The sequence below is a fragment of the Carlito syrichta genome, unplaced genomic scaffold (genome assembly GCF_000164805.1).
Source record: "Carlito syrichta isolate Samal-C Ts95f unplaced genomic scaffold, Tarsius_syrichta-2.0.1 Scaffold303178, whole genome shotgun sequence".
Taxonomy (NCBI): domain Eukaryota; kingdom Metazoa; phylum Chordata; class Mammalia; order Primates; family Tarsiidae; genus Carlito; species Carlito syrichta.
In genome coordinates, this window is record NW_007247274.1 from 226499 (window position 1) to 232336 (window position 5838).

Genomic DNA, 5838 nt, shown 5'->3' on the forward strand with positions numbered 1-5838 from the left:
CTGGGTGACACAGTGAGACACTGTCTCAAAAAAAAAAAAAAAAAAAAAAAAAAAAAAAGCCAGGCTCGGTGGCTCAGCCTGTCATTCCAGCACTTTGGGAGGTTGAGGTGAGAGGATTGCACGAGTCCATGGGTTCGAGACCAGCTCGGGCAACTTGGCGAGACTTCATCTCTACAATAAATCAAAAAATTATTTGGGCATGGTAGCGCGTGCCTGTAGTTATGGCTACTTGGAAGGCTGAGGAAGATGGCTCACCAGGGCCCAGTAGGTTGACACCGGGGTGGCTGTGAGCATGCCACGGCACTCCAGCCTGGTGATGGAGTGAGACTCCGACTCAGAAAACAACTGAGGAATTGAAAGGGTTGGAGGAAAAACACTGGAAGTAGGAGCAGAATGAGGTTAGTACACATGGAAAGTAGAAAGGACCCAAGCTGGGGCTATGAAGCGATGAGTTGTACTTCCAGAAATGGATGGAATATGTGACCACATTCCCTTCCAGGGGGTGTGCATCTTGGGGCTTTAACTCAAGACCAAGGTGGAGGAATGACATGGGGGGAAGCTAAGGAGAGAGGGGATCACATTGATGACTTTGTGGAATTTAAATGAAATAATTTCCGGATTAATTTTTTCCCCTCTGTGACACCAAACTCACACCAGCCCTCAGGCATGCCACAGACCACCGCCGAAGGTGACCCTATGGCTGCCGGCCATGACCCCCCACGGTCCCAGGCAGTGTTGGAGTGGGAGGGCAGAGAAAATCAGTCATTCAAGAAACCTCCCCGTCCTGCTATGCGACCTCTATTTATACTTCTGTGAATCTCCCATCCCTGGAAATCCAGAATGAATGGGCGGTGCTCACATCCCCACAGCCAGCGCGGGAAGTGTGCTTCCCTCCAGGAATCCTGCCAGCGCAATGCTACCTCCATTTGAAGACAAATTATAAATTAATAAAGAAGAAGAAGAAAAAAAGCCCCAGACTCTCACGTCTGCCAAAACACACCATTCCCTGAAATGTTCCTGAAAAGGACCCAGTGATGTATAGTCAAGAAAGCGCCAGGCACTTGCGGCCCTTTCCAGATTCCAGACATGGGCTGGCGAGTCCTCAGACTAACCAGCCGCCTTCCCGCGGGCTGCGTGTTGTTCTTGGAAGAACACCTTTCAGCTGCCTTGCCACCTGCGGGTTTCACAGCTGGCAGTTCCCCAAAACCCTACCAATAATGCGGAACCGGCGGACCAATCACCAACAGAAAACTTGGAGAAAAGGACGAGTGTGCTTTGTTTGGGGTGGAACGCCAGGGGTCTTCAAACCATCACAGGAATAGAAATGTCCTTGTCACCTGCTCTTTTCTCTAGAGGCGAATTACTCAGACAGCCTCACCCCCCAAAATCAATTCCTGGGGAATTCTCAGTCACTCAATACCTAACAAAGCATCAAGGATCCAGGCACGGGGATTCTGAGGACAAGGAAGTTCACCACTCTGTCCTACTTTGAGCACTCTCTATATGAAAACGAACAAGTATTTTGAGAGCATGCCCTTCCTCCTTTTATTCTGGAATGATTGCTCCACAAACAAATCTGCTTCTCTTAGGGAATGCCTATGGAAGCTGCTTTGATCTCTTCTGGTGAATGTTTTCTATTTCTTCAGCCCATTCATTTAGGCTTCTGTAAGTTTCTTGATTTTCAAAGCCGCATCTCTGCTATTTAATCTGCATGGACTTTTCTGGGCCACTCAGGCATTTAGGAAAGTTAAGGGTTTTCCCCCCACCAAGGAACCCAGAAAAAATAACGACTCTGCATAGGATGGTTAGTCACGGGTTAGAATCAGACTCGGTAATGGAGACAAGAACTCTGGGAGTGATGGGAAAAGCCTTTACTTACAAACACATCCATGAGCAGATGTTCCAGTGTCACCTCGAAGTCCTCCAGCTTGGCAGCTAAAGTCATGACGAATGTCCCGATTGGCGCTCAGGTCCCCACTGACAGCCCCGGCCCACAGTCCCTGCAGCCCAGGAAACACAGTCGGCGTCAAACTTAGTTGCAAGGCACAGTACCCACTAGTGGGAAGTGGAAACCCTTAAAACAAAGCAGACCATCGCAGACTGGACTGCTCGGACTTTGTAGCCAGGAATTGCTATGGATTAAAAAAAAAATAAATCTAGTAACGGTGCTGCGGGAACAGACAGGGCACAGATGGGGTCACCAGATGAAGAGTCCCGCCTTCACTCCTGTCACCCCACAGCCCCGAGGTGCCGGCCGAGCGCAGAGAACCTCGCCTGGGAGTGGCAGAGGACACGACAGCCAGATACGGTGGGAACCGGCGGGGGGAAATGGGATGGACCAGCTCACTCTGATATTTATAGGGCCGCATGTTTTCGACTCTAGCCCGTTTCTCAGTTCATTTCTGACCTTTCATAAATGGCCAAACACACTGGAGCGTATTGTCGGCCGGGGGCAGTGGGTCCCCCAGAAGTTGGCTGTGACCAATGCCAGGGCAATTCACACAGACACACCATCAATAGTCCTTTGTGAAAAACGTATCAGACCGTGTTCTGTACGCCATGACTGCAAAGCGCATAGTCTTGTGGAAAACAAGAAGCGAAAGTTGGGGGGAAGGACGGACTCAATTTCTCCTCAGAATATTATTAGATCCCTTGTACTGGCTTCCTCCTCCCTCCAGCCTCCGCACCCCCCGCACTGCAAAAGTAGACAAACAACAGGGGGAAAATGTAATCTGTTGTGCCAACTTCTCCCGTTTCTGCCAGTGACACCCTACCCACGAAATCTTGCAAATGCCGTTTTTCCTTTTCTGCTTCCAAAGTTTGCTTTACATATATATAAATATATTTATTTATTTATTTTGAGTTGGAGTCTCACACCATCGCCCAGGATGGAGTGCAGTGGCACACTCATGACCACCCCGGTGTCGACCTGTTGGGCTCAGGCGATCCTTCCACCTCAGCCTTCCAAGTAGCGGGAACTACTGGCGCACGCTACCACGCCCAGCTAATTTTTGATTTATCGGAGACACGAAGTTTCGCCAAGTGGCCCGGGCTGGTCTCGAACCTGCAGGCTCAGGCACTCCACTCGCCTCAGCCTCCCAAAATGCTGAGCCTCTGAGCTCGGCCATATTTTTTTATTTTAAAGATGTGGGGTACCATTCAGGATTAGGTATACAAGTGGACATCATACAGGTAAAGTCTGGGTCTCCTTTTGGTCCTCACTTTGGCTGGTTGGAGATCAGGTACGCTTATTGATGTGATGTGCCTCCCCGCTTCCCTGGCACTTTCCAACTATTGCCAATCCCATTCTTATAGTATTAGGGTAAATGTTAAGGGTCTGCTTATGAGTGAGAACGTGTGGTACTCAGTTCTTTTTTTCTGCGAGAGAGCTTTTTTTTTTTTTTAAAATGTAAACATTGTGGGAAAATATCCATTGCATAAGATCTGCCATCTTAACTAGATTTAGAGGTACGGTTCCTTAGTGCCAAGTACATTCACATTGTGTGTGAGTCACATTGTGCTTGGATAAACAAGATGTGCTTGTTTGTTTCCTCAGCCTCATTCCTGGGATGGACAAGGCATTGGCCAGTAGAGAACAGTTACTCTTTCTCATTGAGGGCAGTCAGTCTCTCAGTCTCAATGGTACCTGGCTATTTTCTAAGACAGTTTGGGGGCTTTAAGGAATCGCCATACCATCACCACCTCCATCCCCAGAACTCTTTTCATTTTGCAGAACAGAAACTCTATATCTGTTAAACACTAACTCCCCTTATGCCTTCCTTCAGTCCCTGGCAATCCATTCTACTTTCTGTCTATATGAATTTGATGACTCTGCGGACCTCATGAAATTGGCATCATATAATTTGTCATTTGGTGATTGGTTCATCTTACTTAGTGTAATGTTCTCACAGTCCATCCACGTGGCAGCGTGTGTCAGAATTTCTTTTCTTTTCTTTCTTTTTTCTAAAGCAGGATTTATTGAGAAGACAGAAAAGCTCCCACAGTGGGAGGGACCCGAATTTCTCTTCTAAGGCTGAGATCATATAACCTAAGGAACACTACTGCTTTGGGCTGCTTTTCAGACCTGAGAAAAATCTCTCAGGGGCAATCTCTTGGTTGTCAGGATGCGAATGGCCAGTCTTGTTGTGACTGCACTCACAAAATCAGCCTTGATCTAGCAAGCAAGTCCTGAGTTCTATCCTTTGAGTCCCCTACACGATTTCCATGAAACTCTAGTTTCTCGATTCTAAACGGAATGTGACCACTTAACGGTCAACACTGATGCCAAAGAAGGAAGGCAGCCTGCAGAAAACCGAGAGGGAAATATAAATATAAAGAGTTTCTGCTTTATAATAAAAGTTCCCCTCCTTCATGTCAGAGCTCTCTAAGGTATAAATGGTAGACTCCTCTTTATTTGTTTGCTTATTATTATTATTACTATTATTATTAATATTGTCCAGTCTGGAGTGCAGTGGCACCATCATAGCTCACTGTAGCCTCGAACTCCTGGATTCAAGTGATCCTCCCACCTCGGCTTCTCTAGTAGCTGAGACTATAGTTGCCACCATGCTCGATTAATTTTTTTTAGTTTTTTGTAGAGATGAGGGTCTCACTATGTTGCCCAGGCTGGTCTCGAACTTCTGGCCTCAAGTAATCCTCTGGCCTGGGCTTCCTAACATGCTGGGATTACAGGCATGAACTCATATGCCCAGTCAAAACTCTCCAATTTAATATCTTTCCATGAATTTCCATTTTCTCAAAGGAGCTACACAAAGACATAATCCAGCACTTAACATTTAAACAAAGAAACCATAAAATAAAAGACAAAGATAAAACTGATTAAAAGCATCACATTATTTTAAAAGCAGATTTGGAGTCTGTCAAACTAGTTTAGCTTGACAGTCAGCTCTACACTGTACATAAATGTTCTTCGAGTTGTGGTTTCTATTCTGCTTTTAGGCCTCTAACAGAGGAATCAGAGTGGGCCCCAGGACAGGTGTCTCTTGTTAGAAACGGCACCGGGGAGGGGCAGGCAGTGCTGTGATGGATAGCTTCAATAGCCAAGAATGTACAGAAAACACATTTCCCTGATGGGTGAACTCATCCACAGACCTTCCCATCAGCTAATGTGTTTTCCATGTCTGAAATTGATTCAATAACTAGAGCAACAATGTCATCAACAAAGACTCACCATGAGATGTTTCTTGTCACATTGTTGCCATCCTTTGTTAAAACTCTGGCTGTCCTGACAGTACTCAGAAAGCCAGGTGTCTTCTCTCACCAAGCAAAGGAGTGGTTTATACACTGCACACTAACCATTGCCCATATCACCAGGAGACTACAGGAGAAGATATGGACATGCATAAATGCAACATTGTTCTGGTCTCCCAGCAATCCCAGAGGAATGCTTAAAACCAAATTTTCAGCCCTGTGTGGTGGCTCAAGTCTGTAATCCCAGCACTTTGGGAGGCCGAGGTGAGGGGACTGCCTGAGCCCACAGGTTCGAGAACAGCCTGGGAAACTTGGAGAGACCTTATCCCTACAATAAATCAAAAAATTAGCCGGGTGTGGTAGTGCATGCCTGTAATTCCACCGACTTGGAAAGTTGAGGCGGAGGGATCGCCTGAGTCCAGCAGGTTGATGCTGGAGTGGCCGTGAGCAGGTCACTGCACTCCAGCCTGGGCGATGGAGTGAGACTCCAACTCAAAAAAAGAAAAAGTTTTCTTTATCCCCTTTCCTTATGAATTAAAGTTGAACAGAAATATTTTTAATATCTGGAATTTCATGAGATATACTTGTTTATTTCATCAACCCCCATTCTGATGGACAAGGTATCAG